The 20,680-nt window shown below is 45.6% G+C and overlaps 1 protein-coding gene across 1 annotated transcript in view; it reads right to left on the bottom strand.

Moving 5' to 3' along the window:
• Window positions 1-8,060: 8,060 nt before the first annotated feature.
• LOC307065675 (uncharacterized protein C8orf89) overlaps window positions 8,061-20,680 on the bottom strand; it is a 74,711-nt gene continuing 62,091 nt past the window's right edge. The window contains 1 exon segment of the mRNA XM_079722574.1: window positions 8,061-8,190. The gene's annotated coding sequence lies outside the window, so the exon portion shown is untranslated.

The raw sequence follows: 20,680 nt of genomic DNA on the forward strand, positions 1-20,680 counted from the left end.
TGTTCACAGTGGAGGTCACATTGAGCAGAAATTACTGCTACAACCATCCACTCTACATATAATTCATGTATCCTTTCTTCTCTTTACCCTCTCTCCCCAGCCATGCCTGACTCTCAAATAAAAGGCATTACTAACCCTTGTCAGAGACAGAGAAAGGTATGAAGAACTTCTCTTTAGATTTTTGACTGTCTATTCAACCTCTGGTAGCACCAGAAACAACATGAAATACTGCAGATGATGTGATTCATTATAGATCATGTGACTTGGTCAAAACCAGTGTCTGGCTTTCTTCAGAAATCTAAACTAAAAGGTACTAAAAGGAACCACAGAAGTGATCTCTTTCAGTCTCAGTCAGTGTCAGTGTGGGTGGCTCTCACTGGGATACAAGAGACAGTTTCATAGGAACATGGACATGGAATTAAATAGCACGGAATCAGAATTATGCCCATCTTTCCCAAATCTAATAAGAGGAAGCATCAGACAACCAGAAATTAAGGGTCAGTCTATAAAGTAACTAGCCTGCATTCTTCAAGAATGTCAGTGTCAAGAAATGCAAAGAAAGGCTGAGGAATTGCTCCAGATTAAAGAAGAGTAAAGAGAAATGACCACTAAACGCAATATGTGATCTGAACAGGTGCCTATACTGGGGAAAAAATGCTATAAATGTCATTACTGGGTCAATTGACAAAATCGGATTATAGCCTGCAGTTTGATAGAAAAATGGCGGCCATGTTAAATTTCCTGCATGTGATTATTTTACTGTGATTATAACAGAGAATATCCTTCTTCTTAGGAAATACATACTGACGTAGAAAGGGCATGGTTGATGCAACCTACTCAGTGGCTAAAAAAAAATATATTATAAGCGTATATAGAGAGGGTAAATGTGGCCAATATTCAAAACTGGTAAATGTGGATAAAAGCTCTACTGGAGTTCTTTTGTACAATTCTTACACCTTTTTTTATAAGTTTGAAATTATTTCCAAATAGAAAGTTTTCTTACAAAAGAGTAAGCCAGTCTTTCAATTTTCTTTCAACCCTCATGATTATGTCAAAGAGAAAGTATCAGTTTGGGATTAATATATCTTTAAGAGTTTTCTAACACTTGCTAATCTCCCTTTTTAATAAAGAGAGAGCAGGCCTCTGGCTCAGTCTTTGGCAAGCAACAGTTACCAGCTAGAATTTAACACCTTAGTTTTGTTTTCATTGTATTTACTTTCTATTTATGGGAAGTGGGGTAGCTGTCCTTGCATGGTAAGATACACAATTACCTCTGAAATAGATTTATATAATTAGAAATGAGTTAATATAAAGAAATATTTGTGTTTCATTTTAATGTAAAGTTAATAAATATGAATATAAAAGTGCAGGTAGGGCTTCCCTGGTGGCACAGTGGTTGAGAGTCCGCCTGCCGATGCAGGGGACACGGGTTCGTGCCCTGGTCCAGGAGGATCCTACATGCCACGGAGTGGCTGGGCCCGTGAGCCATGGCCGCTGAGCCTGCGCTCCGCAACGGGAGAGGCCACAACAGTGAAAGGCCCGTGTACCGCAAAAAAAAAAAAAAAAAAAAAAAAGTGCAGGTAGCATTTGGAGGGTAAAGATAGGACGTTTAATCACAAATTGCCTGACAGTTAGTATGCACTAATGTTTCTATTCTTGGTCTATTCTGGGTCTATTGTAATGGCTTCATCTTACAGGAAGGGAAACTGGAACCATGAACGCTGGGTGGCTGCTCTACAATGATACAGTCCCTAGTGATGATGGTGGGGCAGGTACGCCGATGAGGGAGCCCTCCTGGCCATTGCCCGTTCCACCACCCATTGCCGTGTGACTCATGACACAGGAGTGCCAAGACCAGCTCTACAATAAGAAACACAGCTCCGCAAGGTATCATTTACCATTTAGACACATGTGCGCAAACTAGTCAGCCATATTGCAAGTCAGGTAACTCACAGCCAAAGCAACCCTCACTGTTGGCTTAGACCTTTGACCTTGAAACAGTCTTGTCTCTCCTATTCTCATTTCCCAAGCGCCCAATGGAACAGAAGGAGTCATTCCTATATAGTTTATGGAGAAACTCAAACATTCTCTTTCCAAAGCAGTGATATGATCCTAGGATCCTGGAAGCTTGAAATAACAGCCAGTTCACTCTTGTCAGTGGCTTCAGAAATAGTTGAGTGGGGACTTCCCTGGTGGCGCAGTGGTTAAGAATCCGCCTGCCAATGCAGGGGACACAGGTTCGAGCCCTGGTCCAGGAAGATCCCACATGCCTCGGAACAACTAAGCCCGAGTGCCACAACTACTGAGCCTGCGCTCTAGAGCCCGCGTGCTGCAACTACTGAGCCCCTGAGCCACAACTACTGAAGCCCATGCACCTAGAGCCTGTGCTCTGCAACAAGAGAAGCCACCGCAGTGAGAAAGCCCATGCACCGCAATGAAGCGTAGTCCCCTCTCGCCACAACTAGAGAAAGCCCGCGCACAGCAACAAAGACCCAGCTCAGCCAAAAATAAATAAATAAATAGATAGATAAATAGATAAATAAATAAACTTTAAAAAGGAAAAGAAAGAAATAGTTGAGGGAAGCAAAGCTTGGTGTTCCCATGTCCTGAGGCCCCAGCCCTGTCCCCAGCTCTCACACTCACAATTCCTGCAGCTGACAGTTAAAATACTTCCTTTTTTTCTCATGTTCCTGCTCTCACAAAGTGCTATTTTCCATCAATCTGTAGGTGGGTTTTAGTTGCCCTTTGGTGAAAAAGCAGAGCTACTAGGATTGAGTCAATGTGTATGTATCATCATGGAATTCAACCTCACGAGCAAGAGGAGAACTCCCTCTGCTTACAGGGCTCCCAGAGGAAGGCGTGTGACAGCTTCCTTGGTCTCATCCCAGGACTGACCGCTCTGACTAGCCTCCCTCACGCCACCTGAATCCACCCGGGCACGAGTGTGTTTGTGCCTCTTCTGTTCCTTCCTCCGTGGACAGCAAATGTCCTCCAGTCTTTGTAAAATAATCTTTATGTGTTTGAAGGTGATCACTAATCCTCCTCCTCAACTATCTCTCCTCAAAGTGAATGTACCCACTTTTTCCATCTTCATGCATAAAATAACACTTTCCAATCTATTCATCATCCTCATGGCTCACCTCTGAGCTTTTGTGTTGTTTTTTCCTGTCACTCTAAAGCTGTGGAATCCAGAACAGAATACGGTATCTTGAGGGTAGGTGCAGTCAGTGCAAAAATGCTCAACGTTCCTGCTTCCTTGGGAGGACTGACCCTCCTCTGGTCTGCAGGTCCCTCTGGACTCTCCAGGCCTGAGCCAATCTGTTTTGGGGGCTTTGGTTGTTCAAGTTCCACCCATGCAGCATTTTAAGTAAGAGGTAGTGTAGGAGGGTCCTCAAAGATACACCCTATAACTTCATAAGTGGGGAGTCCAGTTTAGTACCAGGTCACTACTAAAAGGTTGACCAGTCCTAATGCTCCCCTAGGGAATCAAATTAAGGGAAGATCAGGCATTCAGGTCATTCTGGAACTTGACAAACTCCTACCAAAGTAGCCAACTTATGGGAGGCTATTATGCAGAATGACATTAGGGACATTAAAAAAACCACAAAGATGCCCCTCTCCCCAGTACTAGGGGAGAAATTCTACACTGTGCCTGAAAATTTCAATTTACTGAACACATATGAGCTTCATTTTTTTTTAACATCTTTATTGGAGTATAATTGCTTTACAATGATGTGTTAGTTGCTGCTGTATAACAAAGTGAATCAGCTATACATATACATATATCCCCATATCTCTTCCCTCTTGCTTCTCCCTCCAACCCTCCCTATCCCACCCCTCTAGGTGGTCACAAAGCACAGAGCTGATTTCCCCATGTGATGCCGCTGCTTCACTAGCTATCTATTTTACGTTTGGTAGTGTAAACATGTCCATGCCAATCTCTCACTTCGTCCCAGCTTACCCTTTCCCCTCCCCATGTCCTCAAGTCCCTTCTCTATGTCTGTGTCTTTATTCCTGTCCTGCCCCTAGGTTCATCAGAACCATTTGAACACATATGAGCTTCTTTTAGCAATTCCATGTAAGAATCTTGCCCTGCCCACCTTGCAGGAATGCACTCATATATGGTGATATCCTTTAAAAGCTGTAAAAGCAGAGAGAGGAGAGAGGGAGGTGGGGGTAGAGCGAATTTTTACACAATCTGTGTCTGAGGCCATCTCAGAACTGCCCCAGCCCCTGGCTGTTATGAGGCAAGCTCAAGGACCCGAGCACCCACCTAGCAGGGTTAAAGAGTCAGCCCCAGGACTTCCCTGTGGTCCAGTGGTTAGGAATTCGCCTTCCAATGCAGGGGACATGGGTTTGATCCCTGGTCAGGGAACTAAGATCCCACATGCAGGGCTTCCCTGGTGGCACAGTGGTTGAGAGTCCACCTGCCGATGCGGGGGACACGGGTTCGTGCCCCGGTCCAGGAGGATTCCACATGCCACGGAGCGGCTGGGCCCGTGAGCCATGGCCGCTGAGCCTGTGCGTCCGGAGCCTGTGCTCCGCAATCGGAGAGGCCACAACAGTGAGAGGACCACTTACGGCAAAAAAAAAAAAAAAGATCCCACGTGCTTCAGGGCAACTAAGCCTGTGCGCTGCAACTAGAGCCTGCGCACTGCAACAAAAATCCCACATGCTGCAATGAAGATCCCCTGTGCTGCAACTAAGACCTGACACAGCCAAATAAATAAATAAATATTAAATAAATAAATAAATAAATATTTAAAAATAAATAAAAATAAACTCAGAGTTAATTTAAAAATAAACAAATAACAGGGAAAAAGAGAGGGGTTAAAAAAAAAAAAAGATTCAGCCCCAAAGTTCCCAGAGGGTTGAAGGGGGGTTGTCAAATGGCTGCATATTAGACAGTCTACCCAAAAGGCAGGAAAAATATCTTTTAAACAGAGTTTTATGCTTGTCATTGGAGGCCAGTGAGTCTAGACTTCTCACTTTTTGCATGGGGAAACAACACAGAGGGAGTGACTGGTCCAGGATTATGCACCAATTAGTGGCAGAAACAGGACTAAAATTGACCTCTCTTTCCTTGGTCATTTTGGCCCTCTTTGAAAATAGTAGAGCAGCAAACCACTAGATAGAATGGGAGAAATTCCTTCGTCTCTCTACCTGGATGTTTGCGATAGATGGGGCGTGCCAACCACAATTTTCTGGTTCAGCTCAGATGGCAGATGCAGGATGGGTAAGTGGGAGGTAGGGGTGAACCCTGTGTGTGTACATTCCAACTACTTCCTTTGCATTTTGGTTCCATTTAACAATGTGTTACCTCTTCACAGGGTAGTTTTTATCATTGCAGGATGCCACGAATGACATCAACATCTATTAAAACCTAATGTTTCACATTCTCAACTGTAAACATTAACATTGCTTAGTTTCCAGATATAAACTCACAGTCATTCTGAAGTTGGATGGTTTCTTTCCAAGAAAGTTGATGTTACTGTAATGAAATTTACCTAATTAATCTCCTTAAGGAGGGAAGGAATCCAATGATGACTGTTAATAAAGACCTCAACGTTCTTGTAATCAGAGCAAAGCAATCTGTGGATTCATTTTGGGAGAGACCATAACTTTCCAAATAAATCTTAGTAAAGCTCTGCAGACAGGGTTCTTGAGCTATTTCCCCACTTGGCTGGCTTACTTTCAGCTTAACTAGCCCTGTGTAAACGTCTATAGAACCTCTGGATATATTTATATTCACCTGTGACGTTGGACCCCAACATCTAGGGTATTGCTGTTGGTGCCAAGAACTCATATGAAAGGTAAATTTGAACCAGTCATTGATGGCAACTCTTGGTTTGCCAGACTTCAAAGCCATCCCCTACCTGGGGCATCATCTGCATACCGTGTGCCTGGACCCACCTCTTGATACCTGCACAATATTTTGGCTGCACCAAGCAGTGAATATGAAGAACAGCAGCAGTCAGCCTATGCCAGGGTCTTCCCTGGACCCCGATGGAGCCATCTACATATATGTAATCAAGAATCTCCCCTTTCGGGCTTCCCTGGTGGCGCAGTGGTTGAGAGTCTGCCTGCCGATGCGGGGGATGTGGGTTCGTGCCCCGGTCCAGGAGGATCCCGCATGCCACAGAGCGGCTGGGCCCGTGAGCCATGGCCACTGAGCCTGCGCATCCGGAGCCTGTGCTCCGCAGCGAGAGAGGCCACAACAGTGAGAGGCCCGCGTACTACACACACACACACAAAAAAAAGAATCTCTCCTTTCGGGGCTTCCCTGGTGGTCCAGTGGTTAAGACTCCGCGCTCCCAATGCAGGGGGCCTGGGTTCAATCCTTGGTCAGGGAACTAGATCCTGTATGCCGCAACTAAAGGCCCACATGCAGTAACTAAAAATTTCACATGCCACAACTAAAGGTCCAGCATGCCGCAGCGAAGATCCCGTGTGCCACAAATAAGACCCGGTACAGCATACGGTGTCACACCAGGGTATAGGAAGCCACAGTGGGGAGTAAGGAGAACATTCCCTGGTCTCCCAGTCCTGAGTTCAAGAGGGCTGCAGAAGTGGCACCCACAGGAAAGAGTCTTCTGAGAGACAGCCTCTGTGAAGATGTTCAGGGAATGGTGGTGTTTATGAGCCCTGGGACTGGGGGGTCTAATGGGTATGAAGGGAATCACTGGGTTGGAATCTTGGGATGTTAGGTCAGAGCAGTATGGGTGTGATGGTATGGAAGGGTTTGGAAGGTTATAGAGAAAGCTTAGGAATGTGGCAGGAATCCAGTTTTTAAAGTTGGGACAGCTGATCATGGAGAGACAAATAGCCAAGGGTAACTTGATCCCAGCACCCAAATACAGAGCTGGATCTATTTAAGTCCTTGCTGATTCAGGACCTGACCGGACTGGGAAGGGAGGTGGGGCTGGGTTTACAGGTGGCAGGTGGGACAAAGGGTGTCAAGGCAGGTAACCTGCCAGACCTGACACTATCTCGGCAAAGAAGGCCATAGAGAGTCTCAGAAGGCTGGTGACCTGAGTAGAGTTTTGAAGAACAGAATCTCTCCGCCACTCCCCACCCCATCCAGGGAAAAATATTGTTTAGATCTTGCTATGGTAACATCCTGGAGTAATTCATCCTATGGCAGTCATCCTACGCTCTCTGCAGCCTCCACTATCCTTGTGAGGGCCCTGAAATCTGGGACTGGGCTCAGCCTTTATTGTAATTTCTGGTCTCATCATTTATGTCCCAAGTGGGATTGTAAGCTCCATGAGGGCAGGGAACAGATCTATTTCCACAGATCAAGTTCCAGCACAATGCTGGCACTCAGTAAGTATTTAGTGAAAGAATGACTAACTCTGGCAGATAACATTATTATTCTCAAGTATTCAATTCCTCCTTCCTTAGAGCACAACCCTTTGGGATTGGCCATGTGACTTGCTTTGTCCAACAAAATTCAAGTGAGCATGATGCGTGCCATTTCCGAGCAGCAGACTGAAGGGACAGTGCATGGCTTGGCTCAGCCTTTTGTGCTTCTGTTCTCTGTCACAGGGCTGTGGGTTGCAGGTAGGGGTTGCTCCTGCAGCCCGAGTCCCAGAACAGGAAGATGCTAGAAGCCACTCTATAGTCAGCCCATAGTCAATGCAGAGCTGTGGTCATTCCACAGCACGATGGAGAAGTCAATGTTCGTAAGCCACCGAGTCTGGGAGTTGTTACCATGACAAAAGCCTTGAGGTTGGGGGAATAAAGTATCTCCTGTTTAATTTCTCCCGAGTGCTGTCACAGCTGCCTTCAATTCCTCCACCTTGCCAAAGCTGAGAGCAGATGGCAAACCCACCTGCCTTGCACCCCATACCATCAAGCGAGCAGTCTTTCTGCTGTCCTCTCCAAAAGAACACAAGTTTCCACTGTCCCAGAGAAACCTAATGGTTAACTGTCAAGGCCGCCTACCATGAAAAGTGGCCTGAAAGCAAGTTTACATATCATATTTTAAACATTTACACAGTTTTAAAATAAATACAAGACTGAAGCTGGCTCCAGCCCCCTCCCTGTCTTCACCTGCCAGTGAAGCATGTTCTCTCCAGTTCTTCAAAAAGCCAGAGTGGTACTCAGGGGCTGGAGGTGGAGTGTTGTCTGCAAGTGATGTGATTGAAAGCTCAGGGTCTTCTCTCTCTGCACCAGTCTTTGAGTTATCTTGGGAAGATAAAATGGAATATAAAATGTACACAGACTTTGCACAGAAGGAAAGGCAGACCCAAAGAAATCCTGGAGACACCGTACTCTTCTCAGTTCTCTTATTACTCCTTGGAGCTACCTATCTTGAAGAGAGGTGAAAAAAATGCAGACAGAGCTATAAGAAACTAAATAGCTAAACATTTGGAAACTAAACAAAATGGTTCGTATTTTTATCAGACCCTGTAATGACATCCACCTTCCCGGTCTCAGCCTCCACCAATGTGCTGATAATTTCAAACTCTACTTTTCCAACCTCGACTTTTCCCACAGGGTGCAGATCCTTAGAGCCACTTGGCTGTCCACAATACTTCAAATGCAATATGTTTGAAATGAAACCTTGGGCATCCCCTTGAGCATGGGCTTCTTTCTCTTCAGTTTCCATGCTGACTGATGGTACCCCATCCACCTACTTGTCCAAGCCAGAAACTGGGGATCTTGTTGGATGCTTTTCTCTCCCTCAGCCCCTGAATTCATCTCATTATCAAGTCCTACGGTTCTAGTCCCCAAATCCTTTGTGGGAGAAAGCTGGCTATAAATAATTCATACCTCCATATACAAATAAAGGCCCTACTTACATTATCTCTGAAATGTCCTAAAACTCCTTTCCCCTATCCTACTGTTAAGGAGGAAGAAAACTTTCCTCTACCCTTCTAGGTTCTTCTGGTTGGTATAAGACTTAAATAGACATGAGACAGAGTAACAGGAGAAAACTAGATTTAATTTTGCACATACAGAAAACCCACACACGTGAGAGGGCCAGAGACAGGAAGGTAAAATGAGGTCTATATGCCATCCTGAGTGAGGAATGGTATAGGAGCCTGGGGCTTCTAAGGAAAGAAGGTCCCTCACAGGACGATAAGAGGAAGAGCAGGGCTTCCCTGGTGGCGCAGTGGTTGAGAGTCCGCCTGCCGATGCAGGGGACACGGGTTCGTGCCCCGGTCCGGGAAGATCCCACGTGCCGTGGAGCGGCTGGGCCCGTGAGCCATGGCCGCTGAGCCTGCGCGTCTGGAGCCTGTGCTCCGCAGCGGGAGAGGCCACAGCAGCGAGAGGCCCGCGTACCGCAAAAAAAAAAAAAAAAAAAAAAAGAGGAAGTGCAGATACTTGGTACCTAGATATTTGCCCTGCCATACAGATGGGACCACTTGGATAACATTTGTCTCTGGTAATAACTCTTGGCTGGGAAAAGTCCCCAATTTAAATTCTTTTTTTTTTTTTTGCGGTACGCGGGCCTCTCACTGTTGTGGCCTCTCCCGTTGCGGAGCACAGGCTCCGGACGCGCAGGCTCAGTGGCCATGGCTCACGGGCCCAGCCGCTCCGCGGCACGTGGGATCCTCCCGGACCGGGGCACGAACCCGTGTCCCCTGCATCGGCAGGCGGACTCTCAACCACTGCGCCACCAGGGAAGCCCCCCAATTTAACTTCTTGTAGGTAGTTAGGGGAGGGGCAGTAGTTTCTCTTGAACCCACAGGGTCTCGATTGCCTTTAGTTCAAAATAATCCCCATGCAAGAGTGATACATTTGGGGGAGGCTCGTTCTGAACCCCATATCTCTCAGGGTCCCTCACCCTAATTGTCTCAGTTCATCTCAACTCCTGCAAAAATCTCCTCACTGGTCTCTGCCTCCAATCTGGCTGGCTGCTGCCCCCCGACCTGTAGTCTATCCTTCAGACCAGAGTCCTCTTCCTAAAACACAAATCTAATGGTATCATTCCCTTCCTGGAAAGCTCACGGTGGCTTTCCATCGGCTAGAGAATAAAGCTCCACCTTTGACTGGCTCATGGAGAACTTTGCAACCGGCCTCTGGGTATTTTCCAGGCTCATTTCTTAGTGTCCAAGCTCTGAGCATTGGGAACACGCTGTGTTCTTTCTTCCTGGGGACGCTGTGTTTACCTGGAGGACCCCTGCTTATCGTTTATGTCTCCGCCCAAGAATCCTGTCCTCTGCAAAGGCTGTCCTCCTGCTTCCACCCCTCAAAGACTTGGGCAGCGCCCCTTCTCCCCCAACTGTCCGAAGCTCTGCTACAGTCACAACGGGATTGCTTCTCGTGTTGTGGTCACACTTCTGCCTCTCGTATCGAGCTGTGAGTGATGTGAAGGTGGCACACTTGCCTGAGTCATCGCTCTAAACTCAGGGCCAGGCACGCTGCATACATTCTGTCAACATCACAGAATAAATGGAGGAATGAATGTAGGAGTAAATTCTCTAGTCATAGCCTAAATGTCCTTATGCGGATAAATGACTTAGCATATAAATTTTCCTCTCTGAAACTGAAAGTCAGAATGAACATCAACAAGTCAGGGCTTTTGCTTTTTATAAGCAATGTTCTGAATAGAAGGACAAAAAATTATGCAATTGCAGCATGATTTCTAGAAGGACGATGGCATTTATTATAGGCTCAGAACATAACAAATACGCTGAGAATACAGATACGCTGGCCCACAGCATTGATGTCCCAGGGCAGTAACGTTAAAGGGGACATATCAGGGAGCAAGGTGTTTAGAACCTAAGCTTGTTCCTTTGTCATGAGAAAGCATAAAATCTTATTTGGCAGGGCTCCCCAGACTTCTCTTTTGTGAGGAGTATCGTCCCTAAGAGCATGAACTTTGGAGCCCAAACTCTCAAGGTTTGAGTCTCAGCTCCAGCACTTATTAGCTCTGTGACTTTAGGTGAGTAACTTAAACTCTCCATGCCTCGATTTTCCTGTCTGTAAAATTAGTATGTTAATAGCACCTACCTCGGGACTTCCCTGGTGGTGCGGTGGTTAAGAATCCGCCTGCCAATGCAGGGGACACGGGTTCGAGCCCTGGTCCGGGAAGATCCCACATGGCTGCGGAGCAACTAAGCCTGTGAGCCACAACTACAGAGCCTGCGCTCTAGAGCCCGTGAGCCACAACTACTGAAGCCCGCGTACCTAGAGCCTGTGCTCTGCAACAAAGAGAAGCCCCGGCAATGAGAAGCCCGCGCACCACAACAAAGAGTAGCCCCCTGCTCGCCGCAACTAGAGCAGCAACAAAGACCGAACGCAGCCATAAATAAATAAATAAATCTGTAAAAAAGAAAAAAAATAGCACCTACCTCATAAGTTACTATAAGGATTAATGGAATGAATGCAGATAAAGTACTTAATACTTGGGATAACACAAGAGCTAGTTAAGCCATATATTTTCCCCAAAATGTTAGGACGCATTTTCAAAGTATCAGAGGTGGTTAGATCCTCTTTCTATGGCATTTCTGCTACATAATCAATATGAAGATTTAGAGAAATAGAGCCAAGATATAGAACTTCAAGGAGTTTATCCCCAGCTCCCTTTCTTAACTAGCCTCCAACTTTTGTTCAAGAGGGATCAAGCCCAGAACAGTGAGTGCAGGACACCCAGAAGCTCACCACGATGTGTGTGTCAGTGTCACTGTGCCATCTAGTGGACTCAGAGTTTAGCCGCTGTTTTGAAGCCCTCCCAGAAGAGCTGGATTCCAGGGAAGGGTTTAGCCATAACTATTCTGGTCCATCTGGCCAGCTTCCAGGTGATCTCATAACACCACTCCCTTGATGTGCGCCATCAGCGCTAATCATGTGGGACGTCCGGAATCCCTCTTCTAAGGTGACAGCTCTACCAATGCATTCAGCCTGTCCATCCCCCGTCACAACCGTCTTTGCAGAAGTGGGCAGAGAAGAAAGGAATGAAAATGGACAGTACAGTATTTATAACAGCGAGAAAGAAGCCAGCCAACATTCACCTATGTTTTAATAAGGATCTACCAAACAAGCCAGAAAGCAAGACATGCCAATGCTTAGTAACTTTTTGACCTTCATTTCTGGCTTCATTGCATCTTGGCACAAGGCAGCCTGGGGCTGACAAGGGCTGAGCCAACTAAGGCCTGAATCCCAATTTATTGAAGTGTTTTTAGAGGCGGCCAACTGCTCTCTGCAGGTGATTAAAAGCTTATCCCCAGAAGGCTAGTAAACATGCCCCCACCAATAACTCAGCTCTGGCATGCAGGGCAAGGGGTATTGAACACCATAATGGGAGAGAATATCCACATAAAAACCCAATTAAAGGCAAGGTTTGCCTTTGAGGGGCACTTGGAGGCCAATAATCCACCTCTTCTTTATTTTCTATTCAGAGTTCTTGGCCACCATGACCAGACGGACCAATATTAAACTTGAAAGGCAATGGGTTTGATATCAACAACTAACTGAAATCACTTGCTTGGGCCTCAGTTCAACACATTCTGGCAACAGACATGGCAACGGGTGGGTTTGGCTGTGCCTTGTCCAGAATGCAGGTACTTTGGTTGTTCCATTTATTTCATGGTCCTTCAAAATTTTAATACTATCATGAGAAAGAAGAAAGTCTCTGGGACACTATTTATCCCAGAAAAATTTCAAATCAAGGAGAGGATTTAAGTAGGAAAAATCTAAAAATATTTCAAAACAAAAGTTTCAAAGAAAAGGGAGTATGTAGTGAGACATATAGCACAAGGACAAAGTCTGGACTTGTAGGCAGAGTCCCGTTTTTCCCCTTTTTGGCTAGCCCCCAGGTTTAAAGCTTGTTCTTTTTTTTAATTATTATTTTAATTAATTTATTTATTTTTGGCTGCACTGGGTCTTTGTTGCTGTGCGTGGGCTTTCTCTAGTTGCGAAGCTGGGGCTACTCTTTGTTGTGGTGCACGGGCTTCTCATCGCGGTGGCTTCTTGTTGCACAGCACAGGCTCTAGGTGCGCAGGCTTCAGTAGTTGTGGCACGCAGGCTCAGTAGTTGTGGCGCACGGGCTTAGTTGCTCCGTGGCATGTGGGATCTTCCCAGACCAGGGCTCGAACCCGTGTCCCCTGCATTGGCAGGTGGATTCTTAACCACTGCGCCACCAGGAAGTCCTACAGCTTGTTCTTTTTAAAGGCCAGTTAGAGAAAATAAGCTGAGTCAAGGCACCATTTCTTAAAAATGCCAAAGAGAAGCAGCTACTGAACGATGTCGTTCATGCTACAGAAGTTGAGAGAAGGGAGCAAAGTCTTGTCCCATCCCTGGTGACTAGCTGTCCTGAGCAGGGAAGGTCCGTTTAGGCTCTGCTGGGTGGCCCTATGTGGACACATGTCCTTGAGCGTCTAGAACCCAGAGAGTAGGACCTCAGTCCACACACCCCAACCCCCAAGCCTTCACTCTACCCAACAAACAATGCAGGTCCTGGAGAGGTCAAGGTCCCTCAGCTAGTGTATGGCAGAGTTGGGATTCAAGGTTCCAAAGCACATGTTCTTAACTTCATTTCATTGCTTTTGCAACAGGAACCTGTTTTGGAGGAAATTCATTCATTCATTCATTCAAAAAAATTTTGAGCTCCCACAAAATGGGAAGATATCATGGTGAATAAAATATAGCTCCTGCCCCCCAGTGAGTCTGTCATTCAGCAGAGAAAATAAACAAGTACATCAACAGTTACAAAGAAGTGTGGTGAGTTGCTCCAGGTGGGGTTGTATGCTACGCGTACGTGACAGAAGGCGTCCAAGTCAGCTCTGGACAATAAGGGAAGACTGTGCTAAGAAACTGGAATCCCAAAGGGTGAATAGAAGCTAAACAGGAGAGAGAGGGAAAGATATTCCAGAAAGGCCTCCAGACATGGGAGAATATGATAAATTCAGGGGACTGCAAAATTTGGACACGGTTAGAGCAAAGGGTGTCTATATGCACAGTGTGTGTATGTGTGTGTGTGCGCACGTGTGTGTGTACTGTGGGGGGAGAGAGGTGTGTGCAGTGGAAAAGTAGATGAGACCAGTGAAACAGGTTGTAACCAAGGGTCTTGAATGTCATGCCAAGGAATTAAAATTTCAGCTTGAAGGTAATGGAAAACCAATGCAAGATTTTTTTTCTTGATGTGATTTAATACACATTTACAAAGAGAACTTTAGCAGTAGTGTGGACCTTGAATTGAAAGGAGAAAGCAGTAAAATTCAAGATGGTTTCAAAAAAGAAATAGCTTGTTTCCCTAAACAATATATTTTCCATAAATATCGACTATTATTTGACATCTTTTATGGGACAAGGGTAAAAGTAAGGAGTCCTGAGCCACAAAACCTCTTGAGACCCACACCCCCTCTGTGGTTCCTATGGGTGCCTTCCTGCTGCCTGGGACCCCTCCACCCTGGCCACAGTTTGTTGGACTAGGGTGGGCACCAGATCTGAGGCAACCCATTCAAGACCTAGGGTGTGGCTTGGGGCAAAACTGCCCATCAGGCATGACAATGACCTTGTAAATTATTCAAATCCTATTATCTGAGGAGTTGGATCAGGAGACAAAAAAGAGGCTTGAACAGTAGTGGAAGGAGCAGACCTTGAAAAAACTATTTGAAAAAACAAAGACAGGACGATCTGGACATGGTAAGGGGTACTCATGCCGCTGATGGGGCACCAGGAAAACACAGACCTTTCCGTTCCCAAACCATGTCCATCCTGGGTGAGCCCCAGCTCTTCAGGGTGCTCAGGAGGCTGGGCCCTGTGACAGAGGTTCCTTTGGCCTTATTTCTATGGTGTCCTGACAACAATGCCCTTGAAGTCAAGTGAGTGCGCTTCTGTTCCTGGTAACCCAAGAAGGACGAGGAACACACACAGGTATCCAGGGAGCCAAACCCCGGTGGAGATTTGTTGATGCAAACTCAGATTTGTCGGCAGCATACTGACTGTTATTTAACCTCCTATCGTGCGGTTTCCTACTCCTGTCTTGGGAAGAGAAGTATAAGTGTCCATAGTCCTCATCATGCGGTGACAGGGCTATGGAAGGTGTCACAGAAGCACCCTGAGCAGGGTCAGGAAAGCTTTGGAACCCATTAGCTGCCTAGGAATCAACCTGTAGGTGCTGGGAAACAATGGGCTCCACCCTCGGGCCTCCCCTGGGGTTGGGATGAATGAAGCACAATGGCAGTGACCTGTTTCCTGGCCACAGGGGCCCCGCCCCCTCCCACTTCTTCTACAGATGCTGCTCTCACCATTTTTAGCTTCATTGCCCATGCCTCAATGAATGTGTATGGGGTGCCAGGCTGTTCCAACGATATAGAAGTTCCAAGGCTGTAGATAATAAAGGGGAAGAAAGCAAGAGAATGTTCTAAAGGAGCTTGAGGTCTCTTTGTGGAAATGATGTAGACTCAGGAAATGGTGTGAAAATGTGAAGTACAAATGAGCATTGACTGAGCACCTATACTCTGCCAGGCACTGTCCCAGGCATTCGGGACATTATCTCTAGCCTTGATCACAGCTCTAGGAGACTGGTAATATTGTACCATTTTATAATAAAGTACAAGATCCAGAGATGTTAGTTAACTTTTCTAGGACCAAAAACCTGTGGAGAACCATAGTACATTCCCAGGAGAAGAGTAATATACTTGCAATGGCACTTTGAAAAGATTAATTAAGAGATGATATTCAGTGTTATCCCAAGGTAGAAGAAACTAGACATTTTATACTAATCTGTGCAGAATATGAGACAGGACTGTCGTGGGAATAACAACAGTGGAAAGAGAGACGTATGATCACCAAGGGAACAGAGAAAAGATGCTGTAAGAGCTGACCCAGTTTAAGTTCAGAAGAAAGTTCACTGATGACTAATGGTAGGCACACATACATACACACATACGTCCTATTCAAAGCCTCACATCCTCTTTCAGATTGGGAAAAAATTTAAAAGGAAATATGCAAAGTTAACAAATGCGCCGAATCCGAACTGTGGCGTTGATGATGTTTGGAGTGGCAAAGCCACAGTGTGAAGCAACTTTAACTGTCTGCTCCAGCCTAGCCCTAGCCTATCCCCAATCCAGAGCTTCTGCTGAAGACAGAAGCTTAGTTGGGCACGGTTGTCCATGACCCCGTCTCCAGCATATGCCTGTCAGACAAGGAACGGATGTCTGGTCCACTGGCCAGCAGCTAGTCAACACTCCCTCGAGACTCTGAAGTACAATATAGAGACAGTACTCAGAACAGACAATACACCTGGCTCTGAACAGTGCCCATATCCCTGTTCCCATGAGGCTGGATGATACTTTGGATATTATATCCAAGAAATTGTCTGTTATACTCTTCTAAGCAATGGTCCTTTACACGAGGTATCTGGAATGGAGTTCTGTTCTTCACAACTAGAATCTCCTCTTGACTAAGAGAGGGAGGGAGGCAAGTAGATACAGTCTAGGCTGGGAGTTGCAAAATGGCAGCCTGCAGGGAGAATCACAGACACGTTTACTGTGGCCCACACAGTGTTGCGGCTGTTGTTTTCAGTTGAATTTGGCTGCCTTCAGGCAGAGCATCCTCCTTTCAGTTTGCTGCAGCCTTTCTACTACCCCTTGTATTACCAGAATATCTATCTGCCTCTCCTCATTCATTTGGCATTACCTGCTTCACCTCTGTAATTAAATGAGTTTGTAATCTGTGATCTAGACCTGATATGGGTTGTGAGTGTGTATGTGTGGGCTGTGTGTGTGTAAATGAAGGACCAATCATAGCAGTGGTAAAATAGAAAGAATACTGGATAGCAGCAGAGTTCCTCTTTGTCTTTTCAGTTGTTTAAAAGCAAACATATTTACTGGGCAAAAACTGGTGGAAACAGAGGGAAAGTACAGTGTTGTAATCAAATAAAAGGTACAGCCAAGTGTCCCTGACACAGTGCTTGGGGGCCATTATAGAACTTGGTGAATGGATACAATGGCTGCTTTAGTTGGGATGCTTTTGGATGCAAGTGGCAGAAACCCAACTAAAACTAGATTTTAAAAAGAGGGAGGGGATCTACCTCATAGTATCAAAGGAGGAATTTCTGTAGAAACCAGTCTTCAGGGACCGAGGACCTCCAGGGACAGAGGACCTAGTACCACCAGACTCCTCTTTTTCTGTTTCTCGTCACTGCCTGTTTCCTTCTCTTTAGTCTTGCCTTTATTTTGAAGAAAGATCTCTGTCTCTGGGGAAAGGAAAATGATGCTGGCATCTCTAGATTTACATAATCCAAGTAGAGCAACCCCTTTGAAAGGAGAGCTTCTCTCTTCCACCACTTTGAGAACATGACTAATTCTTGCAGGAGGATTTTGAATAGCCCCAGTTGGGTCAGGATCCAGAAGCCTTGAATTCTCCAAGTGGCTCAGCCCAGGCTGTGTACCCACACATTTATGGCTGGGGTGGAGTGGCATAGGGGGCAGTGGGGAGGGTGTCTGCTACCAAAAGGAGGGAGATGGAAGAAAATTTGCTAGAAAACCAAAAACCATAGCTAGACAACCCACTACAATTTATTAAAATTCATTGTAGTTAAATGACTTTACTAAATACTATTTTGCCAGGTGAAAGCAAGCATTTCTGCACTCAAATGGTGGAATTTGGTCAAGTAGTTCTGTAGGTCCCATTAAAGAATCCCCTGGATCTATCAAGCAAGGAGATATTCCCACCCCTCTGGCCCAGGTTGCTAGGGCTTGAGTATTTCCAGAAAACAAAAACTTTCTTCCTGTCCTTTCTCTGCAGAAGCGGCTCCCAAACCATCAACAGAAGGGAGTTATTCACACCTGTGCATGGGTTAATTTATCAGAAAACTTTTGCTGGGGTATGAAGTTTGGCAGGAGACAGGAAGAAAGGGAATGAAAGGCACTTTGGGGGTTTCTGGAGAAGGGAGGAAGGAGTCACTTGTGGGTGGCAGGTGAGAAGGTGCCAAAGGCAAATTCACTGTTTTGAAATTTTCCCTGAAGAGAAGGTCAAATGTCACTGGTTCAGGGCTTCCCTGCACCTCTGTGTTGGGAAAAGCTGGAGTGGGACCTGCTAACTTCAACCATACTCATGGCACACAGAGAAGAATCCAGGGCAACTTGGCAGTGATGCACAGGGTTTCAGGGAAGGTGAGCCCAGAAAGCAGAAATCCAACCGCTCTGAGAGAGCAGAACAGGGAAGAATACATTCCAAATGAGTGCGATCAGCCAGCTGAGCAAGTTGAAAGATGCGCCAGGAGAGTCGCTCAGACAGAGGTGAGCTGGGAAGAGCTGGTCCAGGTGGAGTGAAAGCACAACTTAATTTTTGAAGAGGGAATGTGACCACAGACACGGCTGGAGAGGCCACCCCCCCCCACTCAGAGTCCTGAGAGGGGAGGAGGAGAGTGAGAGTGGGTCAGCCTGTCTCCAGCCGATGGATGCAGGAGTGGGTGCCATCCTGCCCTGACCACTGGGGATCAGGTGTGCAAACAGTCACACTCAGGACGATCAACGAAGATCAGGTACCGCCATGTTTTCTTCTTGGCTCTGAACCTCCAGCTGCCCAAAGTTTTTCATCATATGTTAGATGCACCATCATTTTACGTATCACAAAATAAAAACAATTATGCCAATTACCCTATAAGACAACGCTTTCCTATCACTTCGGCATTTAATCACTTAGAGGATTTGTGATTTATTGAGATACAGATTTTATTAATACATAAAGCCTTGTGCATACATAAAAGGAAAAAAGGAAGGGAAATAAAATGGCTAAAATGGCTTCCTAAAGCTTTTTCATATCTGGTGTCTAATTCTCTGAATCACTTTTAGATTCAGAGCCTTTGATGTTTCTGTTTTTTCCTACAGTTATCCTCTACTTTCAACAGTGTTGGTGACACAGCACTTCTTAAAAGAGAATAAAATGGATACACGTATTCTTTCCACTAGAAATTTGAATATGGGCTGTATATCAGATAATATTAAGATATCAATGTTAAATTTCTTGAGTGTGATAATAATCTGCAGTTATCGAAAAGAATGTCCTTGTTCCTAAAAGATACATGCTGAAGTATTTAGGAGTGAAGTGTCATGATATTTGCACATCATTTTCAAAACGATCCAGCAAACAAATAAATAAACAAACAAAAACACCCCAAAAAACAGAGAGAGGAGATGCAAATGTCTCTAAATGATATCATTAAGAAAATCTAGGTGAAGGATATCTAGGTATTTGTCAAATAATTTTTTAAGCTTTTCTGTAAGTTTAAAAATCTTCAAAAAAATGTTATGAGAAAGAAATGTGTTCTACTAAGAAATCCACTCAGGGGACTTCCCTGGTGATGCAGTGGTTAAGAATCCGCCTGCCAATGCAGGGGACATGGGTTCGAGCCCTGGTCGGGGAAGATCCCACATGCCACAGAGCAGCTGAGCCCGTGCTCCACAACTACTGAGCCTGCGCTCTAGAGCCCGTGAGCCACGACTACTGAAGCCCGTGTGCCACAACTACTGAAGCCCGCACGCCTAGAGCCCGCGCTCCACAACAAGAGCCACCGTGATGAGAAGCCCATGCACCACAACAAACAGTAATCCGCACTCGCCACAACTGGAGAAAGCCCGCGTGCAGCAATGAAAACCCAACACAGACAAAAATAAATAAAATTAAAAATAATAATAAAATAAAATAATTTTTAAAAATAAAAAAAATCATTTAAAAAAAGAAAGAAAGAAATCTACTCAGATTTTCTTCCAAGTTTTCTCAAGCTGCCAATAGCAATTTGGAGGGGTTTGGTTCCAGTGCTTGCTTTTTTTTTTTTTTTTTTTTGCGGTACGCGGGCCTCTCACTGTTGTGGCCTCTCCCGTTGCAGAGCACAGGCTCCGGATGCGCAGGCTCAGCGGCCACGGCTCACGGGCCCAGCCGCTCCGCAGCATGTGGGATCTTCCCGGACCGGGGCACGAACCTGTGTCCCCTGCATCAGCAAGCGGACTCTCAACCACTGCACCACCAGGGAAGCCCAGGAGTTCTTAATTTTATTGTAAAATACTATGAAGCGGTTTAGTAGGTACTCTGATGGAATCCCTAAAGTTTTGCAAAACCAGCAGGTTTGCTAGAGGAGACATCCAGCAGAATGCTCAGCACATGGTCAGAGAGAGCTTGGGGAGTATTGCCACACTGGCTAAGAGAGGGCCTGGCATGTTGGCTAAGTTTGGAGTCAGATCCTTTTGGATGCAAGTCCCAGCTTCAGGATCAAACAGCCGTGTGACCTTGGTAAAAGTAGTCAAATCTCCATTTCCTCATCTGTAAAATGAAGCTGATAAAAGTACCTAATAAGAGTGATTTGTAAAAATCCAAATAACCAATGCTGGAGAGGGTGTGGAGAAAAGGGAACCCTCTTACACTGCTGGTGGGAATGTAAACGGGTACAGCCACTACGGAGAACAGTATAGGGGTTCCTCAAAAAACTAAAAATAGAGTTGCCATACGATCCAGCAATCCCACTCCTGGGCATATATCCAGACAAAACTTTAATTCAAAAAGATACATGCACCCCAATGTTCAGAGTAGCTCTATTCACAATAGCCAAGACATGGAAACAAACTAAATGTCCACTGGCAGACGAATGGATGAAGAACATAAAGTACACATGTACAATGTAATATTACTCATAAAAAAGGATGAAATAATGCCATTTGCAGCAACATGAACGGACCTAGAGATCATCATACTAACTGAAGTAAGCCAGACAGAGACAAATATT

Source organism: Hyperoodon ampullatus, assembly GCF_949752795.1.
Source record: "Hyperoodon ampullatus genome assembly, chromosome: 17".
NCBI lineage: Eukaryota > Metazoa > Chordata > Mammalia > Artiodactyla > Ziphiidae > Hyperoodon > Hyperoodon ampullatus.